Source organism: Trachypithecus francoisi, unplaced genomic scaffold (assembly GCF_009764315.1).
Source record: "Trachypithecus francoisi isolate TF-2019V2 unplaced genomic scaffold, Tfra_2.0 Lachesis_group0, whole genome shotgun sequence".
In the NCBI taxonomy this organism is placed as follows: domain Eukaryota; kingdom Metazoa; phylum Chordata; class Mammalia; order Primates; family Cercopithecidae; genus Trachypithecus; species Trachypithecus francoisi.
Genome location: NW_022681453.1, coordinates 13514473 through 13531088, shown reverse-complemented (window position 1 = coordinate 13531088; position 16616 = coordinate 13514473). Strand labels below are relative to the sequence as shown.

At 42.9% G+C, this 16616-nt stretch overlaps 1 protein-coding gene and 1 pseudogene across 1 annotated transcript in view; both read left to right on the top strand.

The window, feature by feature from the left end:
* LZTFL1 (leucine zipper transcription factor like 1) overlaps positions 1–16616 on the top strand; it is a 96308-nt gene that overhangs the window by 34417 nt on the left and 45275 nt on the right. The gene's annotated exons all lie outside the window — the stretch shown is intronic.
* LOC117080101 lies at positions 468–1496 on the top strand (annotated as a pseudogene).

The window sequence follows — 16616 nt, the reverse complement described above, 5'->3', positions numbered from 1 at the left end:
GAAGAGGAGAAGCGCGGGTAAATGCACTAGGGTGGGAAGATTCCCCCCTCCACATGGGCCCCCGTGGTCCGGGTGAGGTGGGGAAGCTTAGGTAGGTTCTTCCATCAAGGTCTGGAAGAGCAGCTGCTCTAGAGTACTCACATGCCCTCTCCTGGGATGCAGAGAGAGTCATGAGGCTGGGGAGAAGGGAAGACGCAAGGAAGTCATGGAGAGAACTTCTCAAAGGGGCCTGTGCAAATGTGACTCCCTTTGCTGCAATCTAGTTTAGGTTCATTCCTTGGAGAAAAAGCCCTATCCTCTTGTTTTCTTTGCTGTGTTTCTTTCTTTGCAACTAGAATTCAGAGCTGGGTGACACTATAAAAGGTTGCTGGTCCCCTTCTCTAAGGGCTGTTTCTCTCTTGCATTCTCACCCTGCCAAAGTTGAGTTCTGGAAGACAGGGCAGTATAAGTACACCTTGAGGGAAGAGATGGGGGTTCTCTAGAGGCTGAGTGCCCTCTGTGGTGCCCAAGGAGGCTGAGCTCTGTTCCTGCGAGCCCCAGCGGTTAGACCTGCTCAGATCTCAGGATTTCTTCAGGACTCAACCTACCCCAGAATGGCGTGGAGTGCAGCACATTCATTTATCACTGAGTCACCTTTCTGGTTCCAAGGCTGCGTCTTTCCACTGGACTAGTGAGCGGATTGTCAGTGTTTTGCTCCTGGGCATGCTTCCAGCTGCTTATCTGAAACCCTGCTCTGTGATGGCCTAATCCGTGGCTACACCCCTCACTCTTCATGGTCTAGGGGCCTTGGACAAGTTGTTCCTGGTTGTGTTCATGCGGATGCATTGCAGCAAGCTGCCAAGGCAGGCCTTTTGGCACTTTCAGCTTTAGCCTTTGCTGGGCTTTGCTCTTTCAACTATCATGATGTGGGCATCTGCAAAGACGCTGCCACACTGTGGAAGCGCTGACCTTTTTGACTTATACTTTGAAGAATTAATGCATGCCTCTTTGCTTTCACTTTGTCATGCCATTCAACTCACAATAAGGAAGAAATAACAGATAAATCCATTGGTGGACAGCCTTCTTCTCTTAATCACGAGACTATTTTCAGAATGTAATCTTTGAGGAAAATGTTTGAGAGGAATTATGTCCAAGAAATTGTGAGACTGAGGTCTGTATTCTGGTGAGTTAATGGGGCTGCCTCCCAGCTTCTTACAAGACTCACATATAACTCAACATGATATATGAGCTTTTGCCTTTGAATTTATCAATCTCTTAAAGAGAATCCAGCTTTATTATTATTACTACATGATCAAATTTCTTCTGTACTTGCCTTGGGAATAATGGACAAAGAGAAATACTGTGAATTCATGAATAAAAACTTTGCAGAAAATGAGACAGTGTTTAATTTTCACAAACTTCCCTTTCTATTCAGCAGACACCAGCTACTGATGGTCACATATACTAGGGAACTTGAAAATTAGGAAATGCTGATATCTCACATATGAATTTCGAAATCCTAGGAAGAAAAGCCTGGAATGCTTCTGAGTATAGCAAAGTTCCATTTAAGGGCAAGGTCCCCCTTGTAGAAGTATCAAAATATTACAAATTCTAAACTGAGACTTCATTCTCAAATGTGTTTTACTTGTTCTAAAACGATCTGTCCACAAATATAAAACTATAAGTAATAAATTGTTATTTTCCCACTATAGGAATCTGTAATGGGAAAATGCATTCTATGAAAAGAAATATTTTTTAAATGTTTAATAATAACAACAACAATAATAATAATAAAAACATCCCCTTTGAGTTCTGGACCAAGTGCTATACCTGGCAACTAAAGAGCATTTCAGGAATAACTGTGGACTACAAACTGCAATGCACAACCCTGATACCTGTAACAGAGAAAAGACCCAAGCTGACTTTGTTGCAGGGGCCAACAGGAGTGCTGAGTCTGCTCATTCCAATATATGATCAAGTCGTTTATCTCTTGTTCATTCCAATACACCAATTTTTTCTGGCACAGAAAAAATTAATTTTACTTCAGTCCTCTACTTTTTAGGTTCCCCAAGTTGAAAACTACTATGGTTTTGTAATCTTGTTCTCCTCCTTCCTTAGCCTCCCGTACATACTGGGAAAGTCATATTTCAAAAGCATATTGGGGTCTTTGGAAGAGGACAATGCTATCTTTCTACTTTTCATTGATTAACGCCTTATCTTGACTTAGAAAGCCAAAGTGTCTGGAGGTAGTTAGTAGTTGGTGGTGACAGTGTGATCAATGCAGGTAATAAGAGTCCTAGGTTCAAATTTCCAAGGAATAAAATCTGCAAGGACCCTTTTTTCTCCACTAATCCATGAGGAAAGGGACTATGTGGATACTGGCCACGGTTGAAGCCCAGCAGCACATTCTAGGAGAATATTAAACATCTTCTGACTAAATTAATGCAAAAAAATTAACCTGATATAAGTCCTGGGGATCTAGAATAGAGCCATCTAATAGCACCTTCTGCAATGATGGAAATATTCTATAGCTATCTGTCCAACGTGTGGCCACATATAGCTAGTGAACACGACACTGTGGTTAGTGTGACTGAGAAACTGATCTTTTTAAAATTTTTATGTAATTGCAATTAGCTTAAATGGAAATATAAACAGCCAACATGGCCAATGGCCACCCTGGTGGATTGTACAGGTCCAGACGAACCTACTATTCAGCAGCTAATATTTCTACCTCAGCTCTAGCCTTAGATAACTCACATTAGGATGCAAGCCAGGGCAGCTGGCCTGTGGCAGACTCACTCCCCTCTGCATGGGAGTGAAGGGTGCTGAAGGTGAGCTCTTCCTTTCCCAGTAGCACTCAAGCCAGGGCAGGCTTTAGCTATACTGGTTTTCTGGAATACTTGTAGATACTTTACATTCTTCGTGTGTCGCAGTTAGCAATCAAAACCCTTAAAGGACAGGAATGAGGAGAAAGGAGTCATTTTTGCTAAATCCTGTTACCATGAATAGCTCCTGAAGGTCGGGGTGCCAGCTAGGAGGTAATTCTCAGAGAGTGAGAGAGAGAGGAGGAGGGGCCCGCACCCTGCAGCAGCAGCAGGAATGGGGAGGACAGCACAGACATGGCCAAGTGCCCCGCAGGAGCTGCCAGATGGTGAGATGTTGCAGGAGGGAGAGACTAAAACCAGTCGGAGGCTCTGGGAAGACTCGGGTATCTTTAATTGAGCAAACACATGGGAGAAGATGTTGGTTTTGGTGGATAGTGACGCATGCAGCACTGGATGCGATGTGGCTGAGGTGTTGAAGTGAAGGTGTCTAGCAGGTCTTTAGATGTTCTCCACTGTAGCTCAGAGGGGCGGTCAAGAGTTCAGTGGTGTGGCTGCCAAGCTGTTGCAGAATGCAAGCTGTTTATAAGGGAAATACGTGTCATCCTCAACTTGTGAGGTTTTATGCTTGCAGCACTTGAGTCATGAGACCAGTCAGAGGATTTTTCATTTTTATTTGTCTCATCTATTAATGATAAAAATCATCCCTTCTGCCCTCACACGCATTGTCTCATTGAAAGATCTCATTGGAATCCTTCATTCAACATGTATTTGTCAAGCTCCTACCATTTGCTGTCACTGTTCTCAGAGGTCGGGTGTAGCAGTCAGCAAGACAGAGCACATTAAATAGCGGCAAATGCCATGCAGACAATCAGAACAGAGAGAGGTGATGGAAGGAGAGGCCTGGGAGAGGGGCCCTCATACTGGATGGTCTGGGAAAGGCCCACTACAAGTGACACTTAAGGGCTAAATGACAAGAAGTTCCCATCAATGTGAAGATTGGAGCAGCCATTATCAGCAGAGGGAACAGCTGGCAGGAAGAATTCGACATATGCAAGGACAAGAAAGACCAACATGCAGGAGGACAGGGCACAGTGAAGGGCGGCCAGATCAGTTCGAGGGGCACGAGCATGTCAGGCATTGAGGCTGGAGGTTGGGTCAGTAGTTTTCACCTGATGCCAGGTGTCTGGAAAGCTACTGAAGGGACTTACATAGGTGATAACATGATCTGATTTCCTTTTTTTTTTTTTTCTTTTTTTTTTTGAGATAGAGTCTTGTTCTGTCGCCCAGACTGGAATGCAGTGGCATGATCTCGGCTCATTGCCTCCTCTGCCTCCTGGGTTCAAGTGATTCTCCTGCCTCAGCCTCCTGAGTAGCTGAGTAGCTGGAATACAGGCACCCACCACCACACCCAGCTAACTTTGTGTTTTTAGTAGAGATGGGGTTTCAGCATATGGGCCAGGCTGGTCTCAAACTCCTGACCTTATGATCCACCCACCTCGGCCTCCCAAAGTGCTGGGATTACAGGCCTGAGCCACCACACCTAGAGCGATTTCCTTTTTTTTTTTTTTTTTTGAGATGGAGTCTTGCTCTGTCACCCAGGTTGGAGTGCAGTGGCACGATGTCCGCTCACTGCAAGCTCTGCCTCCTGGGTTCACGCCATTCTCCTGCCTCAGCCTCCTGAGTAGCTGGGACTACAGGTACCTGCCATTACACCTGGCTATTTTTTTTTTTTTTTTTTTTTGTATTTTTAGTAGAGATGGGGTTTCACCATGTTAGCCAGGATGATCTCGATCTCCTGACCTCATGATCCTCCCGCCTCGGCCTCCCAAAGTGCTGGGATTACAGGCATGAGCCCGATTTCCATTTTTAACAGATCACTCACTGCTGCATGGGAAACAACAAAAAAAAAAAAAACAGCAAAACCTTTGGTTCTGCAGGCACCAGAACCAAACGTCTAGATGAGAGCCTTGCCTTGGCTAGGCTGGCCTAGGCCACCACAGGATCCACCCTCAGATCTGCCTGTCACTGTCCCTTCTCTGGACCTCTGCCTGTAGGGAGGCATCATGGTGGATTCAGGGTGCTTACATCCCTCCCTCCTGCCACCCCTGATGGAAGGACACACACACTAAATGTCACCCAGGGAATGTTTGCAGTGATGGTCATCATTATTCAGTGAGAAGTGCTGATGGGTTTTTTAAATACATATTTTTATCATTAATTCTAGTTAATAATGTTGGGATTTTTAAATAGGCTTTATTTTTTAGAGCAGTTTTAGGTTCACAGCAAAATAGAGCAGAAGGTACAGAGAGCTCCTATATACTCGCTCCCGCAGCACATGTGCAGCCTTCCCACTATCAACATCGTGCATCAGAGTGGCACATTTGTTAGAATCAGTTCATCTACACCCATACATTACTATCACCCAAAGTAGTTTGCGTTTGGGTTCACTCTTTGTATTGATCACTTTGTGGGTTTGGGCAAATGTATGACACGTATCCACCATTAAAATATCATACAGAATAGTTTCGTTGCCCTAAGGATCCTCTGTACTCCACCTATTCGTCCCTCTCTTCCACCTTACTCCTGGCAACCATTGACCTTTTTACTGTTTCCAGTTTTTCCTTTCCAGAATGTCATATTAGTTGGAATCGGACAGTATATAGCCTTTTCAGATTGGCTTCTCTCACTTACTGATATGGACTTAAGGTTCCTCCATGTCTTTTCATGGCTTGCTAGCTCATTTCTTTTTAGTGTTGAATAATATACTGTGTCACAGTTTATTAATCCATTCACCTGCTGAAGGACAACGTGGTTCCTTCCAGGTTTGGGCAGTTATGAATAAAGCTGCCGGGAACATCTGTGTGCAGATCTTTGTGCGGCCATAAGTTTCAGCTCATGTGGGTACATACTGAGAAGCACGATTGCTAGATCATATGGTAAGAATATGTTTAGTTTTGTAAGAAGCTGCCAAACTGTCTTCCAAAGTGGCTGTACCATTTTGCATTCCCACCAGCAATAAGAGTTCCTGATGCTCCATATCATTGCCAGCATTTGGTGCTATGTGTTCAGGGCCTGGGCTATTCTAATAGGTGTGTGGCTTTAATTCGAAGTTCCCTAATGACCTATGATGTCGAACGTATTTTCATGTGCTTATTTCCCATCCGCATATCTTCTTCAGTGAAGTATCTCTTTAGGTCTTTTGCCCGTTTGTTAGTTGGGTTACTCGTTTTCTTATTGTTGAGTTTTAAGAGTTCTTTGTATATTATGGATAAAATTCCTTTATCAGATGTATCTTTTGCAAATACTTTCTCCCAGTCTGGGGCTTGTCTTCTCCTTCTCTTAACAGTGTCTTTCATAGAGGGGCTTTTTTTTTCACGTGAGGGCCTTTTGTGACCCTAAAAATCAGAACTTTACATGTTTAATTTTTTAAATAAGAAACGTACATTTGAATCGGGCCCCATCCCCTAGTCTTACCCTGCCCCACTTTGTCCATGGCGCCAACTCCTGCCCTCCCTGGCCCTATAGTATATTAACACTTGATCATTTTTTCAAAAGCTGAAAGTTCGGTGGCTAGTTTTTGAAAAGTCAGAAAATTTCCACAGCATCAAAATAGCTACATGAAAATAGCCTCAGTTTCTAAATGGCCACATCAAAACAATCACATCAAAAGGTCAGGCCCCTGCCATGGAAACCCACAGGAAAGCTTCAGGCCTCAGGCTGGTGCTGGCCATAGTTAATAATAATGTTTTGTATATTCCAAAATTACTGAAAGAATAGATTTTTAAACATTCTCACCACGAAAAAAATAAGTAGGTGAGGTGAGGAATATATTAATCAGCTTCATTTAATCTTTTCACAATGTAGACACATCACATTGTACCCCATAAATGCAATTATTATTTGTCAGTTAAAAACTAATAAATGGGCTGGGCATGGTGGCTCATGCCTGTAATCCCAACACACTGGGAGGCCGAAGTGGGTGGATCATTTGAGGCCAAGAGTTTGAGACCAGCCTGGCCAACATAGTGAAACCCCGCCTCTACTAAAAATACAAAAATTAGCCAGGCATGGTGGCAGGTGCCTGCAATTCCAGCTTCTCGGGAGGCTGAGGCAGGAGAATCAGTTGAACCTAAGAGGCAGAGGTTGCAGTGCACCAAGATCGAGCCACTGTGCTCCAGCCTGGGAGACAAAGCTAGACTCTGTTTCAAAAAAAAAGAAAAAAAAAACTAATAAATAAAATAAATTATGCTTTTAAAAAAAGACCCCACCACAGGACTCAGATTACTCATGGAGTTTCATCTTAGAAATAACAGCCCAATTTTCAGTATTAACCATATTTGGAAAAAATTTGCCAAAGAAAAATGAAAACAATGCCTAGCAGCCCTCCCAAACAGAGTTCTATGGGCAGGTATCCAGCAAAAGGAGGTGCTTTGTGGCTGGGCACAGTGGTTTATGCCTGTAAACCCAGCACTTTGGGGGTCCGAGGCAGGCGGATCACCTGAGGTCAGGAGTTCGAGACCAGCCTGACCAACATGGTGAAATCCCGTCTCTACTAAAAATACAAAAATTAGCCAACCGTGGTGGTGCGCATCTGTAGTCCCAGCTACTCAGGAGGCTGAGGCAGGAGAATTGCTTGAACCCGGGAGGCTGAGGTTGCAGTGAGCCCAGCTTGTGCCATTGCACTCCAGCCTGGGCAACAGGAGCAAAACTCTGTCTCAAAAAAAAAAGAGGAGGTTCTTTGTGAAAAAGGCAAAGCAGCACTCACAGGTTCTGAGAAGCCCTACTGGAAAGAGGTCTATTCAGTATCTTTTAAACTTGGAGTTTATTTTTCAATAGTTTCACGTATTTTATTCGCTATATCTTGGGCTGCAGGAGTTGGGATCCCCTCCTACTTTTCTCTTCCTCTGATATGCATTGAGGAAGCCTTTTCTCGCCCTATATTTGAGATGACCTAAGGAAGAGACAGCTGTTGTCTCAGCTTCCATCCCTGCTGTCTTGTGTCCAGGGGGCTTTGAAGAGAGCCCGGAGGAAGGCTGGGGGAATAGTTACCCTTCCACTCCCCAGTCCTGCGACTACCCCAGCCAGATCCAGCCTTCCTTTCCACCTCAAAGATTTAGCTCATTTCTCTTTTCATTTTAAGGTTTCTACCGTCTACCAAACTTCTTGAAATTTTCCCCACCCTGCATCTCCAGGAATGGGCACGGATGAACTGAGCCAGGATCACAGGCTTTGGTGTCAAGACTGTGCTTTACTAGGTGACCCTGGGCAAGACACTTTCCTTATCTATAATATAGAACGATACTATTCCCTTCAAGGGATTGCTGTGAGAGGAAAAAGAACTAATATAGGAAAGAGTCAAGCCAGTGCCTGGCACATGGCGATGCTCAGTGGAGGTATTTTCTACTGAAGTGTGTCAGGGTATTATGATTACATCCGGGGTCTATCCAGCTCTATACTTGCTTGCAGGGTGGTCTGTGTCTCACAGCCTCAGATTTCTCTTTTGTAAAACAGAGACACTAATAACTATTCCCTAGGATTACTGTAGTCTGTGAGTTTGGCACTCACACAGTGCCGAAGCAACAACGCTCATCCTTTTGTTATTAAAAGAATTCATTTCTAAACACTACAGAGAAATCCAGTAAATGACCAATGCAGGAACATCATTCGAATCCAACCAAATGAAAGGTGTGTCTCACTAAATTACCCTGGGTTCCTCCTTCTCACAACCCTCCTTCTTAAACATCCCAAAGCCTTTGAGCTGGCCTATGTCCCTGAGCATCAAGAACCTCAGGCTTCACTTGACTGTGATTCCCACCCTCGTCTAGGAAAGAGAAAGCAAGTGAATGGACTGAGCACCGAGTTTGTGCCAAGAGTTTTACGAACTCTATCTTATTCAAATCCCATAATAAGTTATAAGAGACTTTGCATCCTTCTTAGAAAAGCAAGTTGAATCTTTGAGTAGCTAACCAAATGTCCTAAGATCACACGGTAGTGGTAGCTGGGGTTCAACTAATTTCAAAGGCCATAATTTTTTCCTCCCCTTCCTTTTATATAGGTCACATCCTCTAAAGAGATACTTTGTTCCACAAATTTAAAAGTTTACATTAGGGCATTTCTTCACCCGGGGAACCAAAAAGTAAAAGAATAAAATGCCTTCTACTCTGTGTCAAACTTAAAACAACAAATAAAATTGGTACAGTATTTCACAATTTACAAAATAATTTTCACGTTTGATCTTCACAACCACCATGTAGATGAATATTGTTTTTGCTTTTGTTTCTTTCTTTCTTTTTTTTTTTTTTTGTATGTTTTGTAGAGACAGAGTCTCACTATGTTGCCTAGGCTGGTCTTGAACTCCTGGGCTTAAGCATCCTCCCATCTTGGCCTCCCAAGGTGCTAGGATTACAGGTATGTGCCACTGCACCTGGCCAGATATTACTTTTGTGTTTATGCTTTATAGACAATGAAATTGAAACTCAGAGAGATCAAGGGATTTGTCCAAGGTCATATAGCTAATAAGTGCTAGAGCCAGGATTTGAATCCAGAACTAATTCAAAATTCTGCTTTTCTTCCATTACCTCAGTTATTAGATACTCCCCCTGATACACAGCAACACACTAAGCATTTGCAAATGGCATGTTAATTCATTTATTCATTTACTCAAAACTGATTTTCCACTTGCTACAGTCAGACACTATTCTAAATACTAAGAATACAGTAATGAACCAAACAGACAAAGGGCATACCCTGATAGAGCTCATAGAGCTCACTTCAGAGGGAGAGAGAGAGAAAAAGTAAACAAATAAAGAAGCTAATGTTAGACAGTGATAAGGGCTCTAAAGGAAATAAACAGGATGTATCAGTAAGCTATTGCTGCATAACAAATTGCTCCAAAATGTAGTGGCTTAAACAACAATTATTTATTTGGCTCATGATTCTACAAGTTGTACTTTAAGCTGGGCTCAGTTGAGAAGTTCTTCAGCTAACCTTAGCTGACCTCAGTTGGGCCTGCTAGCCCAGGTGTTTGTAGCCAGCTAGAAAGTTAACTAGGGGTTAGCTGTACAGGATGGTGTTAGTACTGGTCCACATGCCTCCCATCCGCCAGATGGCTAGTCTGAGTTTGGACAGATGGTGATGATGATAAGGTTCTAGAGAGAGAAATACACAATGACTCTGAAGGTCTGGGCTCAGAACTGCCACACCATCACTTTGTTGCATACTATTGGTCAAAGCAAGTCACAAAGTCAGCCCAGATTCAAGGTGTGGGGAGATAGACACCACCTCTCAAAGGGAAGAACTACAAAGTCAATTTCAAAGGGTATGGATACAGGGAGACTATTAGTTGGAGACATCAATGAAATTAATGTACCTAACAGGGTGATGTGATAGAGGATGGCTGAGTGGTGGGAAAAGGAAGGAATAGAGCTACTTCAGAAGGGAGAAGGCCTCTCTGATGAGGTGACATTTATTCTCAGAGCTGAAGTATGAGAAGGAAGAGCCATTCAAAGCCATAGGAAAGAGCATCCCCTCAGAAGAAGTTATTCTAAAAGATACACTCCCCATAGCAAAATGTCCACATCCTTCACACAGACCTGTTGCATGATCATATATTAAATAAAGGACTTAGCAGCAGGTACACATGAGAGCAACATAGTATAACACCAAAATGCTCATCCCTTCACCTCCCCACAACCCCAAATGACAACTGAAAGCATGCAGATTTTTTCAGTGGCTATCATTTTCCTGAAATAGTTGTGGACCCTTAGAGAAATGTGTCTCCCAAAATAGAGATGTAGGAAAGAGGGGGATGCATAGGAAGCAAAGCAAAGGGGATATTAATGAAGAATGAAGCTGGAAGAGACTAATAGCAAGAAAGGAAGTGGAGATGGTGAGACAGGCAGAAACATCTTTGACATGTAGTAAACTCTTAATAAGTACTTGTAGAATTAGTGAGTGGATGAGGCCCCCATATATATATATATGTACATGTATGCATGCATATGCACATGTGATGGAGGAATAAACGAGATAAAGGGAAACAGGGGGAGCCATCACTACTGATGGTGGTAGGGAAGCAAACTGATTACAAAGGTTATATCAGATTAGAGCAATGAGTAACACTTCAACAGGTGGCACATAAGCCTGTGGGGGAAGATTATAGAAGGGAGGAGATGGTATCCTAGGAGGAGTGAACAGCTTGTGGAATGCTCAGAGGCAGGAAGAAGTTTTGTTTTGTTTTGGCTTGGTTTGGTTTAGTTTGGTGTGAATTTGTGGAAAGATGGAGGTCTTCTAGAGAAAAGAGGACTTCATAGATGAGCTGTTATGGTGAGCTTCATCGAGGGGAGAGGGGAAACAGGATTATTATGAGCAAGACATTGTAAGAAGAAAATAAAGACAATTAGAAACTCCAGGAAAAACAAAAGGCTGTATGAGAAATGAATTATAATAGTTCATTGCTTTACTATGCAGTGAACAATGTTACAGTCACTATACTATAGCAGTGTTTATCAATATTAATAAAAAATACTAAATATAACTGTAATGTAAAGATGGGAAGGCAAGTAAGGCTGATGTAGAAATGAAATATTCTTAAATTATTGCAGGAAATAAATGAAGAATGTCTAACATTGATTACCAAAACATACAGCTAAAAGAATTATTTGAAACCTCCCAGTAAAATGCATGGTCCATAGACCAACACTAGCATCACCTAGGAACTCATTAGAAATGCAGAATTTCAGGCCCTTCCCGAGGCCCACTGAATCAAACCTGCCACTAAAAAATCCCCAGGGTTTGTGTACTCAGTAAAGTTTGAGAAGCTTGAAAAATTGGTTTGGGGAATAGGACTAGAAGTGGGGAACGTAGAACAAGGAACAAGTTTGTCTTAAGTCTTATTTATCTTTGTTTAGCCATGGTCGTGGTATTTATTAGTTTGATTTTACAAGTTAAGTTCCTTAATAATTTAAAAAATAAGTACCTGGGTAGAATATGCTCTTTTTCTCACTAATACTTAATCTTATCTTGGCTGTGGCCCTCAGTTTAGATTAGAATACTCTTTCTAAGACATCACAGCCCTACTTCAGCCTCACTTGCCTTTAGAAGCACTTCAGGCAAACATTGCTCCTCTTCTGCCATCTGAAAACTTTGTCATAAAAACATTTCTCAATTCCTCTGAGTATCTGCAATCCCCTCCCCCATCAGCCTGAGAAGAGACCACAGCCACAAACTATCTACAAAAGGTCACAGCATCTGTTGTCTCCCCAGTTAAAAGTTTCTCTAGCTAGTCATCGCTAGCCTGGTAGTTCTCAAAGTGTGTGCCCCAGACCAGCAGCATCAGTATTACCTGGAAATTTGTTAGAGCTGTGAGGGTCCTCAGACCTATGAAGGAGAAACCCTACGGATGGGGCGCAGTAATCTGCACTTCGACAAGCCCTCCAGGAAGCCCTCATGCTCACCAACCCATCCCCTGTTCTATTCTTGGGCTGGTTTGTTGCAAATCTCACTGGGCTCATAAATTAGCATCTCCTCAGTGAGAGTTTCAGCTTACTAGCCACATTCACAAAGAGTGGAAACACAACCTACCCCACAGATGTTTTCTAAAATGTCTGGACCTCTCCCTTGCCAATCTTTTAAAACACTGTTTAAACAGAAGCTTAAACGTGTGTGCCACACACCCCGAGTTCTCTGATCGACACCACAGCCCAGCTTTGGGGTTTATACTTGTATTTGCTCCATAGCCTCCTCCGCATGCATCAGAACCAACTCCAGAGAGGATGGAGCTCCTTCCCCTTCCTTTCTGGCCCCTCTGCACCCCTCATTCTTATACCTAATTCTCTCAAGCTCCCAGACTTCAGCTTTCCTCCAAGAGATGCACTGTGGTGATAAATTCTGCTGCGGTTGAGGGTGATTTGATGAGCCTAGGCCTGCCATTCCTTGCTGCCACCTGGCTGCTCCTCAGTCTCAGTCAGTACCAGTAAGCGATGAGCCCCTTAGATAACCCCAGGTGGGCGCCACAGGCTGACATCACTTCCTTACGTGGGCAACCGATAAACACCAGCCAAATCCCAAGCTCCTGCTGTAGAAAGGATTTCCACAGGAAATAGTTGACCCTGGGAAGCAAACAAAGCCCTCTGCAGAACATGGAATCCAGATTTCAGATGTTGGTTGCAAGTCGCTTTTCTTGTTATAAAGCGCCTGGTAGAACTGCCTTTCTTTTCTTTGTCTTTCATCTTTGCCTTTGCGATCTTTGGGGGCTTCACTCCATTTGCTAAAGGTGTGTGGGTGTTAGCGTCACTCTATGGAAAAAAAAAAAAAACATGCACCCACACACCACAGCCTTTTATTCTCTATTTCTATGCAAGCCATTGCTCTTATGACTTTCTGAAATAAAGAAAAATGTCTAGTATGTAGCTACTTGCTTTTTGCAATTTCTCTTAGAAAAGAAGTTCTGCTCCTGCAAAACAAAAATAAAAAGATAACCCACATTTTTCAAATGTGCAAAAGTTTTCTTCCCAGATGAGGGGAAAAACATATGAAAAGGTGCTCTGTCTACCTAGTAGTAGGGAAATGCATGTTAAATAAAAACAGTGTTTTCACTCTTCAAATAGACAAATCATTATGAGTTGAATATCAAGGACTGGTGTTGGGAATCATGGCCTCTCACCCACTCCTGAGGGTGCAAAAATGGGTTCAGCCACACTGGAAAGAGATGATAGCAATATCTGCTAAGATACAAAGTTTGCATTCCTTGTATCAAAGCAACTCCATTCTGGCATCCCCTCTGGAGAAATTCAATGCATTTCTTTAAGGAGGCATTGTAACAAAGATCAAAGCTGCCTTGCTTATGTGGGTGAAGGTGAAATACTACCTACATGTTCACCAAGGAGACAGTGATTACATAAAAGATGGTACTTTTATTCTATGGAATACTATGCAGCCATTGAAAAGAATTAATGTGGATGTACATGCACTAACATGAAAAGATCCCCAGGACATGCTTCTGAACAAACAAAGCAATTTGTATAATCGATGGTATGTTCAATATGATGGCATTTCTGATAGAAACAAAGCACTCAAACATTATCCATTTGTCTAGGAACATACACGTGTTTTTAAGTGCAGAGAGAGCCTTTGGAAGGATTAATATCCAAAAAGCCATGGTGCTTAGCTCCTGGAAGAAGTCAGTGGGTGGTGGAAGGTGGTGAAGGAGATGTTTCGTTTGTCTGTAATCAATGAATGCTTTACTATGAGAGTGTTTTCAAGAATAAATTGCTTAATTGTGTAATTAACAGTAAATATTTTAGGATTCTGATAAGTATTTCTATCTGTTGAATAACATTGGAAAATCTGTCGCTTGTCTTAAATGTTAAGTAGGCTTTGTATTTGTACAAATATACAATTACTTCTCTTTAGACGTTATTATAAAATCATCCCATTTGTCAAAAGCACTCATTATTCATTTGATCGTTAAGAAGAAAGATAGTTTCTCTGTGTTCAACCACAAACACACACGCACACATGTGCACACACACAGAGACACCATAACTCACCCTGGGGACAGCAATTTCCACCCTATGCCACACTGTGCTACCACCTCAGGATGTCTGAACCACATGCAAGCAAGCCTTTCTGATTAGCTGATAACTTAGTTTCCAGGCTTCTGTGCCATCTGATTGTCAACTCATAATTCTAGAGCAGCGAAAACCAAGAGACACCTGACTTGGTGGTGATGCTGGGGTCTGTGGGTGTAGCCTGACAGCCAGGCACCTGATTTCCTGACCCCAAACCACATAGCTTTCTGCATGCCCCCGTGAGCACCCTTGTAACATGCTACCCTGCCCCTCCTGCCAGGCTGAGCCTGAGAGCGAGAAGTGGAGAGACAGTGGGGCACCTGGAAGGTTGCTGGTCTGCAGAAATCATTTCAAGAAACATCTTCATTACAACTTTCTAGTTTATACCCATCGTTTAATGAGGCAGTGTTGTATGACAAAAAGATGTGGAGAGTTGGAGGAAAATGCAAAAGCAGATGTCACGGGAACTCGAGTACTTTTGTTGACATAACCACTCTCTCTCCCTCCATGGGCAGACCCACTGGAGGAACCAGATTGCAATCCTGAGGGAAATAGTTTTAAACCAGAGGATTGGTGATGACATCATCTTTCATCTTGGGTGTCATCTTGGATGTCCCAGATTTGGGGGTGACCTCTTCTCTCTGGACCAGACATACCTGAATTTCTTTTTATTTCAATAAGATGGGGATTGTATGGCTCAAAAAAGACAGAAATGAATCATTCCCTACAAAGGCCATGCCCAGCCATCTCCAGGCATTACCCACACTGCTTCCGGGCACCTTCCACAAAGGAAGGGCACATCAATGAAACAAGCGAGTGTAGGATTAGAGTTGGCTGCATTCCCTTAAAAGTTAGAGGTGAACCAGAGGAAGTATGCTCCTTCTTATAGCTGTGTCCCATCCCAGGCTAGGGAGGGCAGAACTTGGGGGCCCAGGATAACATCCAGCCACTACTTCATTGAAATGTTGACCATGTTTTCTAAATGAAATATAGAAGAGCAAGCAAGCATGGCTTTAAGCAAGCATGACTGGAAGCCCATGGCATCTTCTTTTTCCTGCTTCTAGAAAGGTCTTCATGAGATGAACAACAAAAATTGATTACATTCTGCTTAATCTAGCATCCCAAGGGTTTTCCATAACAAACATACAGCATCGGTAGGCTTGGATTCCTGTGCACCCCTCGCACAGCAGGACTGACCTTGCTAACGGCCTTTATCCATGGTCCTCCATCCCCGAGCAATGCCGGTGGTGATCTTTGTGATCTCGTGCTCTGGCCGTCCCTTCCTGCCCATGCACATGCACTGTCTTTAGCTCTTCAGTCAGTGTCAACAAGACCTGCTAGCCTGAAGGACGCTCTGCCTTCTCAGCAACTCTGTGTACCTCCACTGTGGCCATCATGTGTGCATTTGACAGCTGACTTGGTGGGAATGCTCTTCAAAGTGGGGATCTTATTAAAATACAGATTCTGGGTCGGTAGGTCTGGGGTGGGGCCTGAGAGTCTGCATTTCTAACAAGCTTTCAGGCAATACCCATGATGCTGGGCCAGGACCACATTTTGATGTCAAGGGAGAGTCTTATATCCACGATTGGGAGGTGCGGGGAGAAGGCCTGCCCCGTGGTAGCCTTCTGAACAGAGAAGGACTGTAAGGGCTTGATGAGACAGTGTATCAGAGAGGCTTGTAACTATAATGTGTGGGGAAAATATCAGCTGTTATTATGATTTTCTATCATGTAGACGATATACTTGCTTTGGAATCAGAGAGAGCTGGGTTTACCCCCTCTACCACTTACTGAGAATTTGAGCAAGTCACTCAATCTTGTTAAACCTCACTTTTCTTAACTATAAAATGAGAGGCTATTATTTAAACAAAGCTATATTTGCAGATATTGACTCAATACACATTTACATATTCATTTTTCTCTCTGTTGATCTAAGTGAACAAAAGTCTTACATGTGTGTATGTGAGTAACTCACTAAACATTTCTGCTAAATGCTGAGAATCTAGAACCAGAACTTGGCTAAAAATCCACTCTAAAACTGTTTAATGAAACAGCTTTATTAAGAGTCACCTGGCTCTCTAGAAGTTTGAAAAACTTCTCGGGGAACCCAGAATGATTTATGGTTTGCTACCACAACTCTACGAAGCTAGTAGTTTCAATCAAGTTTCACTTGCACAAGTTCAGTAGAAAGCTGGGGAAAATCCTCTTGAAAGAAAATTGCTGCCCTTGAATCCTTCTCATCA